Source organism: Arachis ipaensis, chromosome B7 (genome assembly GCF_059453495.1).
Source record: "Arachis ipaensis isolate K30076 ecotype BB chromosome B7, ASM5945349v1, whole genome shotgun sequence".
In the NCBI taxonomy this organism is placed as follows: Eukaryota; Viridiplantae; Streptophyta; class Magnoliopsida; order Fabales; family Fabaceae; genus Arachis; species Arachis ipaensis.
In genome coordinates this window covers 43,406,832-43,425,183 of record NC_142442.1, presented here as the reverse complement: position 1 = coordinate 43,425,183, position 18,352 = coordinate 43,406,832, and the positions used below count along the sequence as shown (strand labels likewise).

At 40.4% G+C, this 18,352-nt stretch overlaps 1 non-coding gene across 1 annotated transcript; it reads right to left on the bottom strand.

The window, feature by feature from the left end:
* Positions 1-6,711: 6,711 nt before the first annotated feature.
* On the bottom strand, positions 6,712-6,819 carry LOC148550983 (small nucleolar RNA R71). Its single transcript, XR_015893515.1, has one exon. It is a non-coding gene; the product is annotated as a small nucleolar RNA R71 (small nucleolar RNA).
* Positions 6,820-18,352: the final 11,533 nt, after the last annotated feature.

The window sequence follows — 18,352 nt, the reverse complement described above, 5'->3', positions numbered from 1 at the left end:
ACCTTTACAAATCTCGACTAAGGCTCATGCCCAGTAAGTTGAGATCAAAATGGGAAGGTCCATACAGAGTAGAGAAGGCTGAACCGTACGGAGTTTATCACCTAAGCCATCCTTCAAGCTCTGAACTTATTAAGGTTAATGGACAATGCCTGAAGCTGTACCATGGTGAGAAGGTGCAGAAAAATAAGGAGCTTGAGATCTTCCGCCTGGAAGATCCCCACATAGCAGCCGATTGAGCTAGTGGAGCGTCCAACTTACGAACGTTAAAGCAAAGTGCTTTGTGGGAGACAACCCACCGTGGTAAGATCATTCTTTTCTTCACTTTTAGTTTTTCTTCTTTCATAACTCTTCTCTTTATTCGTGCTTTCGTGCTCCTTCATTTACATGTCTTTATATTACAAAAAAAAAAAATTTTTTTGCCACGCGACGCGATCGCATTAGCAACGTGTCCGCGTCTCAAAGGGGGTGGAGAAAACAAATAAACGAACAGAGAGTCCGGCTGGAGCGTGGCTGGAGGCGTGCCAATAGCAAAAAACGACCCATGTGACCGCGTCCCTGACGCGTTCGCGTCGCATGGGAATCATGGCCTCCCACGCGACCGCGTGCCCCACGCGGCCGCGTGCCCTGAGTTTTCGACGTAAAAGGGTGCACATCAACATTTTGTGCGAGCATGATGCTAGATTGGTGTTGGAGGCGCAATCCTTGTCACGCGACCGCGTCGCTGACGCGGCCGCGTCATCTATTTTCTGACGCACCCTCACGCGGTCGCATATCCCACGCGATCGCATCACCCCAATTTGGCAATTAAATTAAATTGAACAGAGAGTTGTACTAGAGTGAGGCTGCACTCGCGCCAGCAGCGTAACATCGGTCACGCGACCGCGTGACCGACGCGATTACGTCCCCTTACCTAACGCGCACCCACGCGAACGCGTGCCCCACGCGGCCGCGTCGCATGCGCCGCACAGCTCAACCTAAAATTGCCACATATCTTATCTTCCTCTCCCCCAAATCCTAATTTTTCTTTTCCCTCCATATTTCTTCCTTCCCCTTTCCCCCTTCTATCTCACCTCTCACTCTCTATCTCTCTCACAACCATTAACAAGGTTTTACCTTCTTCTTCCTTCTTCTCTTTTCCATCATTCTTATTATATTATATACATTTTTATTTTCTTTTTCTTTTCATTTTTTTATTTTATTTTCCATCTTCTTATTTCCCTTTTTACATGGTGCTAGAAATTTTTTGAGTCATTATCCCTCATTATATGCTTGTGACTTGTTACAATTTATTTGACAAATATTATTATTTTTAAGGGATTGCTTGCATGTTCAATTTCATACTTTTTATATCTTACTTACCATGCATGCCATGTATTTGTGAAAAAGCCTATATAGCTCTATGCACTTTTCTCCATTACTTTACTCTACTATTCAATGCTTGCTTTTCACAAATTCTCCTTATTATTTTATTAATTGAATTCAATTGTCAATACAAACGTGATGGTTTGTTACGAAGTAATGCTTGGTCTATGCTACTCATGCCCTTTGCTAGCATGCCAATAAACACCTTGCATTCACTTGTTTTTATCTGCACTAGCTATTTTACATTGATGGCTTTTCATATGTACTAGAGAGCATGTGTTAATGTCATCTACATTTTACTGTGCATCATTCACCCTCTTCTTCGTTTCCTTCCTTGCTGTATATCTCTTTGAATTTAATTTACTTTCTCTTCCCTTCTTTCAGGATGGCCACCAAGAAAGGAAAGAAGAAAGCAACTTCCAAACCACCAGCAAGAAGAGGAACTAAAAGAGCATTAGTGGCAGAGCCTTCTTCACCCGCAGTCAAGCCCTCAACAAAAAGAGTTAAGCAGATAATAAAGGTTGACAAAAAGGAGAAAGCCTTTCCAGCAAAGGACACTGCGCGATTTCCCAATCGCTACTGTGAGCAGATGTTCCCTATCCTGGCAGAAAGGAATTATAACAATGAATACCTTCTTATCCTCCCGTCCAATATTGCCACCTTTGTTGAGTCGCAAATTGAGCAAAGACAATGGGGTTTCCTATGAAAACAGCCAATGCAGGCCAATCTTTCTTGGGTAGTTGAGTTCTACTCCAACTTCTACATGCCGACCCTGCAGTCTGTTTATGTCCGGCAGAAGCAAGTCCCCATCACAGAAGAGGCCATTCAGCAAGCTCTGAGTCTTCCCCCTATTCCAGTAGGAATGGAGGCTTTTCAAGAAGCCGCCCTTCAGCGCCAGAGATACCAATTCGACTGGGACTCCATTCTCGGAGTCATCGCATTACCTGGCAGCCGTTGGATCTACGGATACCACCGTACCCGCCCTAAGGGAATCTTGGCTTCAGCACTTACCTTGGAGGCTCACGTATGGGCGCATATCATGTCCCATTACGTCTTTCCGAGCACTCATGAGTCCTCCTTCACTGCGGACATGGCTATTCTACTATGGTGCATCCTTACAGACCAACCTCTGAATCTCTCAAGACATATCCGGAATGCTATGGAACACGTACAAATTGCGGGCAACTTACCTTTCCCCGCCTTGGTCTCAGATCTTGTCTCAGCAGCCGGAGTCTCCTACAGAGCTGGAGACACCAAAGCCGTGCTTCCACGGGATGATCAGTATGTCCCTAACGGGAAATACCTCAGACTCTCAGCAGCCACTACAAGCCTTCCTACTGCTCCAGTTGAAGATAATCCTTCTTCAACACCACAAGCATCTACAACTGAGAAATTGCTCCAACAGATAATCGAACGGTTGGATCGGCAAGAACAGAAAGCAAAGATGAGAGAGCGCCGTAACGAGCACCGATTCAAACACCTCAAGGAGCTACTCAAGGGACACTTCAGAGACTCAGACACCCCGGACTCCACTTCCTTTACTAGCACAGGGAGCCATGACGGCCCCGACTGTGGAGATACTGCTACCAGCCCACCCCTGTTCCTAGCAGATGGCACCGAGGACGGTGCAAAGCCTTAAGTGCGGGGAGGTCGGTCAGTACCTGACTTCCAGAGGTAATTTTTCTTCTCTAGCACCAATAATTAGGATATTTTAGTTAGATTTTCTTTCCTTTATAGAATAGAATAAATTGCATAGGTTAGGATAGTTGCATGCATGTTCTACTTGATTAAAAAGACAATAAGTTTCTTTTAAAAATCTATCTTTGGAACTAAATTTCACTAATTTTTCAAAAATTCTTATGATAAATTTGCTTGAGTTGTATTTGGAACATGATATTTGAGTTAAAGAACACACAACCTGTGAAAGATTTGAGCCTTTATGAATGGTTACATTATTTAACCATAATTATTTTATTCTTATGTGTTTACTTCTCTATGATTGTAATCTATATTTTGTTTTATCTTATATGTCCAATAGTTATTATATTTGCATGCTTGTACATGATTGAGGCCATTATTTGTTTAAACTCACTCATCCAAATTAAGCCTACCCTTTTCAATTACCTTTGTTAACCACTTTGAGCCTTTAATTCCCATTTGTTCGATATTTTACCACATTACTAACCTTAAGCCGAAAAACAATTGTATATCCCAATTTGAATCTTTGGTTAGCTTAAGATAGAATTGTGTGTGCTAGTTAAGTATGGGAAATTATGGGAACAAAAGTTGTTAAGGGAATGTGTCATAAAATTTAAGGGGAATTTGGATACCTACTCATGTGAAAATATAAGAATGAAAAATCTATGTGCATTGATAAGCTTTATTTATTTTTTTAAAATAAATAAATATATATATACATATATATATATATATATATATGTATGTATATATATATATATATATATATATATGTATGTATATATATATATATATATATATATATATATGTATGTATATATATATGAAAAATCAATAAATAAGGGGACAAAATTACCCCAATGTTAAATTCAGAATTCAAAAATCAGTGCACATATGATAGAATCAAAATACGAAGTTGATACATGAGTAGGGATTGAAAAAGGGAACTCTGGGTAGCTAGGTATGAACTTTAAAGACTACATTAAGTGTATAGAAGTTAGGTTGGAGCTTGGGTTAATTAAAGATTCAATTTATTAGCACACTTGACCAAATATACACCCCTACCTATGCCTTAGCCCCATTACAACCTTGAAAAGACCTCATGATGTTTGCATTAGTGTATTAACTATTGTTGATTGGTTAGGAGAAGAACAAAAGTTAGAAAGCATGATTAGAGAAGGATAGAGTGACCACCCTATACACTAGAGATTAGAGCGTACATACATTATCAGTGAGGGTTCAATACTTGAATTTTCAAGTTCCCTACTTTCATGAGCTATCTTCTTGCACTTTTATCCATTTTATTGTGTAATGATAAAATTAGTGGAATTTGATTTGTAATTATTTTGAAGAGCTTATTTACTTTTGATCAAGTGGACAAGAATCATATAGTTGCATTTATTTATATATATATATAGGTTTGCATTGTATTTCATGAGTTTCTACATGTTCATACTTATTTCCTTATCTCCTTCAATTAAGCATGAGGACATGCTAATGTTTAAGTGTGGGGAGGTTGATAAACCACTATTTTATGGTTTATATTGTGTTTAATTATGTAGTTTTATCATGATCCTTACCCACTTATTCATTAAATTAGCATGCATATTAGATTTCTTCCCGGAATTTATTACCTATTTGAAAACTGCTTCCTAGAGACTTTAATTATTCAATTTTAATTCTCCTTTATTCCATTCGATGCCGTAATCTGTGTGTTAAGTGTTTCAGACTTTATAGGGCATGAATGAGTTGGAGATTGGAAAGGAAGCTAGCAAATATAGAAGGAACACAAGAATTTGAGGAGATAACCAGCGAGAAGTGACGCGGTCGCATGGCTCACGCGACCGCGCGAAGGAGAGCAAATTGCAGTGACGCGGTCGCATGGTTCACGCGGCCGTGCGGATTGGAAAACCCAAGCGACGCGGTAGCGTGGACGACGCGAACGCGTGGCGAGGAAAAGCGCGAATGACGCATCCGCATGGATGACGCGATCGCGTGATATGTGCGATCTGCATAATCTGCAGAATTCATTGGGGGCGATTTTGGACCCTATTTCGACCCAGTTTTCGGCCCGGAACAGTAGACTAGAGTCAGAGAACATGCAGAAACAAATAACACATTCATTCAGAGACAGTTTTAGATCTAGTTTTACTTTTTTAGGTTTTTCTCTCTAGGTTTTAGAATTTTAATTTTCAATTGGTCTTAGCATTGGAACATTGAGAAGAGTTATTTCCTCATCAAGACTTCGTCATTCTAGTTTGTTTTCTTAACTTGGTTTCATTCTTCCATGTCCTTTGCTTTGTTCAATTTTGTCATTCAGATACTTTTATGATTATTTAATGCAAAGATTATTTCTTTTTAATTCAATTTCAATTCCAATAATCATGTCTTCTTTTCATTCCCTTTCATGTGCTATGGATTCTTTATTTACAATGCGTGAGTAGTTTCCTTACTTGATGGGGAGTTGATTACAAGGAACTCTTGAGTTGGAAGGATTGAAGAAAAATTTGTAATTGGGTTAAATGTTGGATTGCTATCCTTTCACCAACGCCAATCCCTTTGAACTAAGTGGGTTGCAACTTGTGAACAGATCTGGCATTCCAGCTTGTTTGACTTTCCCTTACTTAGTAAGGGATAACCAAAAAGAACAACCATTAATTATAAATTAATCTTACAATCACTCCATCAATAGTAGAAATTCCAACCAATCAACTCCCAGTCAAGGCTTTTATTCATATTATTTAAATTTCCTCAATTTACATTCCAATTTACTTAGCTCAACTTCTTGGAACATCTGATTAATAAGATAGCACACTTTTCTGCAACTCGTTGGGAGACGACCTGGGACTTAAAACTCCCAGTAATTTTTAATTTAACTCTCTGTGACATATTTCTAAATTGATAGGCAGATTTTCGGTGAGTTAAGAACTATACTTGCAACGTAACCATTTTAATCATTTTTAATTCACCAACTTCTGCGTCTCATCAATTTTTGGCACCGTTGCCGGGGAGTTGCAATAGAGTGCTAATTTTATTAATTAGAATTTATTTATTTGCATTTTATTTTATTTTGCTACTATGAGCTGCATGTTTCTTCCGTCAAATGACGCGTTCACTTCTTGAGCCGCGCTTGCTAATATTCGATCCTAAAATTGAAAGGACAATTTCACGAATAAGGCGAGAACAGCGTCAGTTAGCCCGCTTGAGGAAGGATCTGAAAGTGAATCTGAGGAAGAAACCAGCCCCCGTTCTACTGATTTGGTTGTTTTACGCACAGAAAACATGGCAGCTAGGAGAGTTACCATCCAGGAGGAAGGAGCCCCTGATTTTACAATGCAACCGTTTCAAGCGCATCATCTAGCGGTAGCTATAGATTTTAAAATCAAGCCCGCCCTGCTAAATTTGATGCCCAAGTTTCATGGCCTACCTGCTCAAGAGCCTATCAGGCACTTGAGAGATTTCCAGGTAGCCTGTTCTACTGTCAGGCGTGATGGCACTGATGAAACTTCAATTCTGCTGAAAGCTTTTCCATTTTCTCTTGAGGGAAAAGCAAGAGAGTGGTACTACACTCAACCTCTAGCAAATGTATCCAACTGGGATACACTCAGAAAGGAGTTTCTGGAGAAATTCTTTCCATCTGAAGTTACTGATAAGCTAAGGAAGGATATCTCCACAATTGTTCAGGATGACAATGAGACTCTCTTTGAATACTGGGAGCGCTTCAATAATCTTCTGGAAGCATGCCCCCATCACATGATTGACAAGATCGTACTACTTAGCTATATTACACAGGCTATGAGGCCCCAAGATAAGACCATACTGGAAAGTTCCAGCAATGGGTCTATGAAGAAGTACAAGACCACTGATGAAGCTTGGTAATTGATCAGTGATTTAGCTGAATCCACTAGGAACCACAGATAAAAGCAAGGCCGTTCAAAAGCTGTTACAGAAGTATCTTCTAGCAGAGAGACTGCTGCTCTAACTCAAAGCATCTGTGAAATGACCAACTTGCTGAAACAAATGCAGTTGAATCAACAAGCTCAGCAAGCTCAACCTCCTCCACCACAGCAAAACCAACAACTAGTCCCACAAAGAATTTGCGGAATCTGTGCTGATTATAGCCATTACACTGATGAATGCCCGCAGCTCCAACAAGAAGACAACATGGTGGCATCCACTCACAACTTCTATGACCACCCCAACCAAGGGTACAATCAAAGTGGAAATAATAACCATGGATGGCAGGACAATTCAAACCAGAATTGGAGGGACAACAATAACAGGGGAGGCAGAGATAATCAGGGAAATCAGAGGTGGAAAAATAACAACAACAGTCAGCAAAATCAACCTTACAGAGCACCTCACCTGAGGCAAAACCAAGGACCACAGAACAATCAGCAGCAAACCTCTCAATTTACTCATTCTTCTTTATCTTCTAATGAAGATCTACTACAATCTTTTGAGAAAAGACAACAGACCATGGAAAGTAACATCATGAATAGTATTAACGCCAGTCTGAATCGTCTCACCTCTACTCTGCAAGCTTTTATGACACAGCTTGGATCAGCACAAAATTCCAGTAACCAACCTTCAAGCACCACTGGAATCCCCTCTCAACCATTACTCAATCCAAAGGGAGGCATTAATGCTATCACCCTGAGGTCCGGAACCGCACTGCAGGAGAGGAATCAGGAGGAACCAAGCTCACCAGAATACGCCTCAACTGAAGAGGTGGTAGAAATCGAAGATGTTGAAGAGGAAGAGGATATACTGGACATAGCTGAAGAAGAGATAACTCAACCACAGAAGGAAGCACCAAAAGGCGCAGACACCACAGACAACACTACTCCTATTCCATTTCCACAACTTGCAAGGAAGCCCAGGAAGCAGCTGGAACCCAATCCTAAAATGGTAGAGATATTCAAAAAGGTTGAGGTAACTGTTCCCCTTTTTGATGTTATTCAGCAAGTACCTAAATATGCAAAGTTTCTAAAATACTTATGTATCCATATAGACAAAATTAATGAATTAGAAACTATTCCTTTAGGTAGTTCTATATCTGCTTTAATGGGAAGATTACCTGAAAAATGTAGTGATCCAGGTCCTTGCATAGTTAGTTGTACTATTGGTGGTGTAGTAATTTATGATTGCATGTGTGATTTAGGAGCATGTGTCAGTATAATGCCTTTGTCTATATATGATGTTTTGAGGTTCCCTCCCTTAAAAAGGTCGGCAGCTCGTTTTGTGTTAGCAGATAAAAGCATTGTTACAGTGGCTGGAGTTGCTGAAGATGTTTTGGTGAACATTAAAGGGCTCACATTTCCCACTGATTTTTATATCTTGGAGATGCCCCACAATGATTCAGATAAGCCATCATCAATCCTTCTTGGAAGACCATTCCTGAAGACATCAAAATTCAAATTGGATGCTTTTTCAGGAACATACTCCTTTGAAATAGATGGCCGCATAGTAATCTTCAATCTGAATAGAGTCATTGACAACCCGCCAGATGATCGTTCTATCTTCCAGTGTGATGTCATAGACGAAAGTGTGGCTAAAGTTCAAAAGGAAGAGTTTGAAGAGAGGCACACTGGACAAGGTCCAGGTGTGGGGACCCTCTTAACTGACAATGGGAGCACTTCGCCATTTTCACAAGCCCCAGATAATCCAGAGCCCGCCCATGATCAAAAGTTAGAATTAAAACCTCTCCCTCAACATCTCAAATATGCTTATCTTGAGGATGAGCAGAAGCTTCTGGTTATTATTGCAAGGGAACTGACTTCTCAACAAGAAGAGCAGTTACTTGATGTACTGAGGAAGCATAAGAAGGCAATTGGGTGGAGTTTGGCAGACATAGTAGGAATCAACCCTCAAGTATGTGAGCACAGAATATTTTTAGAAGAGGGAGCAAGACCTCTCCGTCAACCCCAAAGAAGATTGAATCCCACCATCTTGGAAGTTGTCAAAAAGGAAGTGAACAGACTATTGGAAGCAAGTATCATATATCCCATTTCAAACAGTGAATGGGTAAGCCCAGCACAAGTGATGTCCAAGAAATCTGGAGTCACTACAGTGAAGAGTGAGCATGGAGAGCTCATAGCAACTAGAGTTCAGAATGCTTGGAGAGTCTGCATTGATTACAGGCGTCTCAACCAAGCTACCCGTAAGGATCACTACCCACTTCCATTCATTGATCAAATGCTGGATCGCCTGTCAGGTAAATTACATTACTGCTTTTTAGATGGTTACACAGGTTATTTCCAGATTCATATAGCTCCTGAGGATCAGGAAAAGACTACTTTTACATGTCCTTTTGGGACTTATGCTTATAAGAGAATGCCCTTTGGCTTGTGCAATGCACCAGCTACCTTCCAAAGGTGCATGATGAGTCTTTTCTCTGATCTTATTGAGGACTGTATGGAAGTTTTTATGGACGATTTTAGCGTTTATGGTGATTCTTTTAGCCTTTGCTTAGAGGGATTATCTAGGGTATTAGATTGATGTGTTAATACAAACCTTGTATTGAATATCGAAAAATGCCACTTTATGGTAAAACAAGGGATTGTATTAGGACATGTGGTATCTAATAATGACATTTCTGTAGACCCAGCAAAGGTAAATGTTATTTCTAGTTTGTCTTACCCCTCTTCTGTGAGGGAAGTCCGTTCGTTCCTTGGCCATGCTAGTTTCTACAGGAGATTTATTAAAGACTTTAGTAAGGTGGCACTTCCCTTATCCAGATTACTGCAGAAGGATATTGAGTTCGAGTTCAGTGAGGATTGCAAACAAGCGTTTGATAAGCTGAAGACTGCTCTAACTCAAGCCCCAATTGTGAGAGGACCCGACTGGAGCCAGCCATTTGAAATCATGTGCGATGCTTCCAACCATGCCGTAGGAGCAGCACTGGCTCAGCGTGAAGGTAAGGACCCTTTTGTTATTGCCTATGCGTCTAAGACTTTAGACACTGCCCAGTCCAATTATACTACTACTGAGAAAGAGCTTCTTGCTATTATTTTTGCTCTGGATAAATTCCGAGCTTATTTACTTGGTACTAAAGTAGTAGTGTATTCGAACCATGCAGCTCTAAAGTATCTATTAACTAAAAAGGAATCCAAACCAAGACTTATACGTTGGATACTGTTGTTACAAGAATTTGATTTAGAAATAAAGGATAGGAGTGGTAATCAAAATTTAGTAGCAGACCACTTGAGTCGCCTTGAACATATTAAAGATGATTCTACTCCTATAGATGATAATTTTCCTTTTGATAACCTGCAAGCAGTATCTGAGGTAATCCCTTGGTATGCACTTGTTGCTAATTATTTAGTTAGCCGTACATTTCCTCCACATTTTTCTAAACATCAAAGAGACAAGCTGAAAAGTGAGTCTAAATATTATATATGGGATGACCCATATTTATGGAGATGTGGCGCTGACCAGATAATTAGACGTTGTGTGCCTCATTCAGAATTTCAGTCCATTTTAGAGGCCTGTCACTCATCTGAGAGTGGAGGACATTTTGGCCCTCAAAGAACAGCTAGAAAGATCTTAGACTGCGGATTCTGGTGGCCTACTCTTATTAGAGACGCTGCTGAGTTTTATAAATCTTGCCCCCCATGCCAGAAATTTGGTAATATATCCAGGAGGGATGAGATGCCTCAACAATATATGCTCTTCTGTGAAATTTTTGATGTTTGGGGCATTGACTTCATGGGTCCATTTCCAAATTCTAATGGATATTTTTATATATTGTTAGCTGTGGATTATGTTTCCAAATGGGTGGAAGCAATTCCTACCCGCACTGATGATGCTAACACTGTTGTTTCTTTTGTGAGAAACCATATTATATGTCACTTTCGATCACCACGAGCGATCGTGAGCGATCAAGGCACTCATTTTTGTAACAGGAGACTAACAGGATTGATGAAGAAGCATGGGATAATCCATAAAGTTGCAACCGCTTACCATCCCCAAACTAATGGGCAAGCCGAGGTGTCGAACAGAGAAATTAAGCGTATCTTGCAAAAGATAGTAAAGCCTCATAGAAAAGACTGGAGCACCAGGCTACAAGATGCACTGTGGGCATATGGAACAGCATACAAGACACCCATTGGGATGAGTCCCTTCCGCTTGGTTTATGGCAAAGCTTGTCATCTCCCAGTTAAAATAGAACACAGAGCCTTCTGGGCAGTTAAGGAGTGCAACATGGGAATTGAGAACGCCGGAGCTGAAAGGAAGTTGCAACTGCAGGAACTGGAGAACCTTCGCCTAGAAGCTTATGAGAACTCCAAAATTTACAAGGGAAAGATGAAAGTTGTGCATGATCAAAACATCAAGAAGAAAGAGTTCCAACCTGGAGATTTTGTCCACCTTTACAAATCTCGACTAAGGCTCATGCTCGGTAAGTTGAGATCAAAATGGGAAGGTCCATACAGAGTAGAGAAGGCTGAACCGTACGGAGTTTATCACCTAAGCCATCCTTCAAGCTCTGAACTTATTAAGGTTAATGGACAATGCCTGAAGCTGTACCATGGTGAGAAGGTGCAGAAAAATAAGGAGCTTGAGATCTTCCGCCTGGAAGATCCCCATATAGTAGCCGATTGAGCTAGTGGAGCGTCCAACTTACGAACGTTAAAGCAAAGTGCTTTGTGGGAGACAACCCACCGCGGTAAGATCATTCTTTTCTTCACTTTTAGTTTTTCTTCTTTCATAACTCTTCTCTTTATTAGTGCTTTCGTGATCTTTCATTTACATGTCTTTATATTACAAAAAAAAAATTTTTTTTGCCATGCGACGCGATCGCATCAGCGACGCGTCCGCGTCGCAAAGGGGGTGGAGAAAACAAATAAATGAACAGAGAGTCTGGCTGGAGCATGGCTGGAGGCGTGCCAATGGCACAAATCGACCCACGTGACCACGTCCCTGACGCGTTCGCGTCGCATGGGAATCATGGCCTCCCACGCGACCGCGTGCCCCACGCGGCCGCGTGCCCTGAGTTTTCGACGTAAAAGGGTGCACATCAACATTTTGTGCGAGCATGATGCTGGATTGGTGCTGGAGGCACAATCCTTGTCATGCGACCGCGTCGCCGACGCGGCCGCGTCATCTATTTTCTGACGCACCCTCACGTGGTCGCGTGACCCACGCGATCGCGTCACCCCAATTTGACAATTAAATTAAATTGAACAGAGAGTTGTGCTGGAGTGAGGCTGCGCTCGCGCCAGCAGCGTAACATGGGTCACGCGACCGCGTGACCGACGCGATTGCGTCCCCTTACCTAACGCGCACCCACGCGAACGCGTGCCCCACGCGGCCGCGTCGCATGCGCCGCACAGCTCAACCTAAAATTGCCACATATCTTATCTTCCTCTCCCCCAAATCCTAATTTTTCTTTTCCCTCCTTATTTCTTCCTTCCCCCTTCCCCCTTCTATCTCACCTCTCACTCTCTATCATTCTCACTACCATTAACAAGGTTTTACCTTCTTCTTCCTTCTTCTCTTTTCCATCATTCTTATTATATTATATACATTTTTATTTTCTTTTTCTTTTCATTTTTTTATTTTATTTTTCATCTTCTTCTTTCCCTTTTTACATGGTGCTAGAAATTTTTTGAGTCATTATCCCTCATTATATGCTTGTGACTTGTTACAATTTATTTGACAATTATTATTATTTTTAAGGGATTGCATGCATGTTCAATTTCATACTTTTTATATCTTACTTACCATGCATGCCATGTGTTTGTGGAAAAGCCTATATAGTTCTATGCACTTTTCTACATTACTTTACTCTACTATTCAATGCTTGCTTTTCACAAATTCTCCTTATTATTTTATTAATTGAATTCAATTGTCAATACAAATGTGATGGTTTGTTACGAAGTAATGCTTGGTCTATGCTACTCATGCCCTTTGCCAGCATGCCAATAAACACCTTGCATTCACTTGTTTTTATCTGCACTAGCTATTTTCCATTGATGACTTTTCATATGTACTCGAGAGCATGTGTTAATGTCATCTACATTTTACTGTGCATCATTCACCCTCTTCTTCGTTTCCTTCCTTGCTGTATATCTCTTTGAATTTAATTTACTTTCTCTTCCCTTCTTTCAGGATGGCCACCAAGAAAGGAAAGGAGAAAGCAACTTCCAAACCACCAGCAAGAAGAGGAACTAAAAGAGCATTAGTGGCAGAGCCTTCTTCACCCGCAGTCAAGCCCTCAACAAAAAGAGTTAAGCAGATAATAAAGGTTGACAAAAAGGAGAAAGCCTTTCCAGCAAAGGACACTGCGCGATTTCCCAATCGCTACTGTGAGCAGATGTTCCCTATCCTGGCAGAAAGGAATTATAACAATGAATACCTTCTTATCCTCCCGTCCAATATTGCCACCTTTGTTGAGTCGCAAATTGAGCGAAGACAATAGGGTTTCCTACGGAAACAGCCAAGGTAGGTCAATCTTTCTTGGGTAGTTGAGTTCTACTCCAACTTCTACATGCCGACCCTGCAGTCTGTTTATGTCCGGCAGAAGCAAGTCCCCATCACAGAAGAGGCCATTCAGCAAGCTCTGAGTCTTCCCCCTATTCCAGCAGGAATGGACGCTTTTCAAGAAGCCGCCCTTCAGCGCAAGAGATACCAATTCGACTGGGACTCTGTTCTCGGAGTCATCGCATTACCTGGCAACCGTTGGATCTACGGATACCACCGTACCCGCCCTAAGGGAATCTTGGATTTCAGCACTTACCTTGGAGGCTCGCGTATGGGCGCAGATCATGTCCCATTACGTCTTTCCGAGCACTCATGAGTCCTCCTTCACTGCGGACATGGCTATTCTACTATGGTGCATCCTTACAAACCAACCTCTGAATCTCTCAAGACATATCCAGAATGCTATGGAACACGTACAAATTGTGGGCAACTTACCTTTCCCCGCCTTGGTCTCAGATCTTGTCTCAGCAGCCGGAGTCTCCTACAGAGCTAGAGACACTGATGGGATATTTTCGCGGAAAAACGAATTCCTCTGAAACACCCAAATCTAACCGGCAAGTGCACCGGGTCGCATCAAGTAATAATAACTCACGGGAGTGAGGTCGATCCCACAGGGATTGAAGGATTGAGCAATTTTAGTTTAGTGGTTAATTTAGTCAAGCGAATCAAGATTTGGTTGAGAGATTTGTGATTTGTAGAATTTAAATTGCATAGAAAGTACAGGGAATGGGTAATTGGCATGAAATTAAAGAGAACTCAAATTTAAAGTGTTGAATCTTAAAGAACAAGAAATTAAATGGCAGAAACTTAGAACGCAAGAAATGTAAATTGCAGAATCTTAAAATGCAAGAAATGTAAATGGCTTGAATTGTAAAGGGAATTGGGAGTTGGATTTGCAGGAATTAAACGAGGAAAAGTAAATTGCAACAAAGAGAGAAGTAAAGGATGTCTTGAATCAAACCGGATCTTAAAACAGAAAAGTAAAATGAGCATGAAAACAGTAAACAGAGGATGTAAATTGAGAATTTAGATCTCAGGACCCAAGAGACTAGAAAACCAAGTCTAGATCTCAATGCCTTCCTAGATCCAACAAGAACAATTGCAAAGGAGATTGTAAATTGCAAAGAAAGTAGATGAAGAACAATGAACCGAAACTGAAATTCAATTAAGCAGAAAATTAAACAAGATCCCAAGGTGAGATTGAAACAAAATTTCTTCAACTCTCCACCCAAAATCCAAGACAAGAAAAGTAAAGAGTGCTGGGCAAGAACAAGGAAGAAGAGAGATCAATTCTCCTCCCAAATTCTCTTGAATTAAAACAACAATGCTAAGAAAAATAAAAGTGAGCTCCAAGCAAAACCGAAAAGAAAGCTATTCTGCAAAACTAAAAGGGGAGCTCCACTAAAACTTAAATTCAAATCTATTTATACACTTTCTTCAAATGGTCTTCAAGCCTTCAATTGGGCCTTTGCTCTTGGTGGAATTGGGTTGAGAGAGGCCTTGGTTGATTGCTCTTGGAGTTTGGAGAAGAACCGAATTGAACCGGGTTGGAATCATGAAAGCTTGAGTAAAAGTTAGAGTAAAAGTTAGGGGTCTAACTTTTGCTCCAACTTTTCACATCAGCACCCTTGTTTTGCTGATACCAACGTTGGGGCAAAAGTTAGGGGTCTAACTTTTGCTCCAACGTTGGCCTCCCCTTGGTTATTCATGGCGCCAACGTTAGCCAAAAAGTTAGAGGCTAACGTTGGCGCAAACTTTTGCTAGTTCAGGGAGTATTTTTCATGCGCCAACATTAGCCAAAAAGTTAGGGGTCTAACGTTGGCGCAAACTTTTTGTGCATCCAGGGAGTGTTTTTCATGCCAAAAGTTAGCCAAAAAGTTAGGGGTCTAACTTTTGCTCCAGCTTTTACTTCCTGGTTCATAATTAATCCAAAAGTTTGAGCTAAAGTTTGAGGCAAACTTTTGCTTAAACTTTTTGTTCTCTCTTCCTCCTAGCCCTTCCTTCTTGTATCAACCTTTCTCCAAGCTTTCTTCGCCTATCATTAATCAACCAAACACATTAAAGCTATGCTCAAAATCATGAGATATTCATTCTTTCATAATATGTGACAATTATAGCACAAAACCTCATGAAATAGCATGAATTCATACATGGTTGATTAAATCAAAGGAAACATGAAAATCTACCCAATTGGCTTGCTTTTGGCTCAAGAAAGTGCATAATTCTATTGAAAACAAAAGAAAAAGGCTAGTGAAACTAGGCTAAGATGAATTGTCATCACAACACCAAACTTAAAGCTTGCTTGTCCCCAAGCAAGGAATGAATTTTGCTCAAAGGTTCTTTCAATTAAGACGGATTGAAGAATAAATTGTAAGGTCCTGTGAGTGAAGTGATCAAGTAACAGTGGGGTAAATTCTAAATCATATGCTCATGCAAGGGCTTCAGTGCTTACTAGTCCTCACATATTGGGAGTCTTAGGTCTTAGGATTTTCATCCAAATGGTATCATGGAGATCTCTTTATATGTAGTCACCTTGAAGCAGCTTATAGTTTCTGTGCTTTGGCCTTGACTCTAAGTGTCATGTCTCAAAGCGGCTCTTTAGATAAGCTTTCAATCAATACTCCTAAACCAGTTGGTTTTAAGGTATTAGGTGTTAAAGCACCCCTAAAGATTTACTTGCTCAAGCCTCTTTCCTTGACACAGCTCAACCACAAGCATTTACTAGGCTAACAACTCTTTGAGTTTTGTTTCTTCTTTCTTTTTCTGCCTAGTAATTGATGCTCAGAGCCTTGGGCCATGTTCTTTTTGCTTTTGTATTTTCTTTTTCTTTCTTTTGTTTTGTTTGCTGCTTCTTGGATCAATAAATTTTTGAGAATCTCCACAATACTTCTTTGAACTTCATGTCCCGCCTATGAGCTCCCATGCAAGTTTTCACAAGCATGCAACCTCAATACATAATCATACAACTAGAACCACCACTTCTCCTAATCTTTTGCTTGCCTCAAAATTGTTTAATTCCTCAATCCTTCTTTTCAAAGAACTTTCATGTGATGCAATTTTTTTGAACATTGAGTGCAAACAAGTTTTGAAGAGAAAAATGTTGTGAATGGTCAAGCATCTTGCTTATTGAATTACAGAAAAGAAATCATGCTAAACAGACAGATAATCAGGGAAACTAAACCACTCTCAATCATAGCAGTGTTTGATGTAAGATAATCACTTAACAATACAACCTTTTGGAGTTTGCTTGCTTTACTCCTCATCATCATCATCACTGATCCACACATTCCTCTTTTATTTCTTTGGTTGATGATGCTTAATCCTTCCAAAAGCTTGTATGGACCTCTGCAATGATATTGAAAGTTGCTTGTTCCCCAAGCACTTGGAAAATGGTTAGCATGCATGATTTATTTGTGGGCCTTTGTACTTACTTTGGTGTGGGAACACCAAACTTAGTACCTTGCCAATGATTTTCATACATCAAATTAACCATGTGTGATAAATTTTTTTTTCTTTTTCAAAAGCAGTAAAACTGAAAACAGCAGAATAGTTAACTAGTTTGTCTACATGCTTGAAGCTAGCATTATGCAGAAAGTGAGAATGCGTTTTATGATGAAATTTTTGGTGGAACACCAAACCTAGAATCCTTCATTCTCCCTTATATTGTTTTGGTGTGCAACACCAAACTTAGCTTCTTGCAATGTAGATAAACTAATTAACCTTTTTATTGAAATAGCTATGAAAGAAAAACTACCTCAGGTTGGGTTGCCTCCCAACAAGCGCTCTTTTATTGTCACTAGCTTGACATCCTCTGTGCTTGCTTAGTTCAGATTCTGAGCTTCCTTCTCCTTGTCCCCTTGTCCTCCTAAGTGAGGCTTTGCTTTGTGATGCTCATCCTGGATGAGTGATTCTTTTCCTTTAGCCCTTTTCTCACTCATTTCTGTGAGATTCTTAGCTAGTTGTTCCATTTGCCTCTCAATTCTCCCGAGTGAGGCCTCCTGGTGTTTGCTTATCATCTCTTGATGTGTCATCATTTTCTCTATTAAGATCTCCAAATTGGTGATCCTATGAGAGTGTTGTGAAATTTGTTGGTTGTGAGGTATCTGAGGTTGGAAGGGTGGGCAGTGTGGTTTTTGCAAGTTTGGGAAATTGAGGTTGTTGTAGTTGAAGTCCCTTTGTTCTTGATGTTGAGATTCCCTCATTCTTAGATAAGAATGTGGCTTCCATGGTGGAAATTGTGCATTCACTGTGGCAGAATGTAGAAAATCAATTTGTCTAGCTATTGACTCTAATTGTTGTTGAGTTTGCTGGTATAGTTGTTTGTTTTGATTCATGATTGCCCTCACTCCTTCAAGATTCATTACTTCCTTTTCTGAAATTGCATTCTGTGGGGTCTCAAATGAGTGTTGGTTATTGGCTCTCTTGTCATTGAACTCTGCAGTTCCTTGGCCAGCTACTGTTGCTTTGAGTAGGTCATCTGAGAAGTAATCCACTGCTCTTCTTGTTTCTGGGGTTAATCCTTCATAGAACGCTTGGAAACCCACTTTGTCATTTGCTTTCTTGTATCTTTCCCATGCTTTGAACAATGGTTCTTCCTCTCCTTGTATGAATGGATGCATTCCCTCTTTCATCTTGATGTTTTGTTGGGATGAGGAGAATTTGGCTAGAAATTTGGCAACCAAATCATCCCAACTAGTGATACTTCCTTGGGGAAAAGTTTCAAGCCATTGTGCAGCCTCATCCTTTAGTGAGAAAGGAAATAACAAGAGCTTATAGGTATCATGATTTACACTATCGAGATTGACAG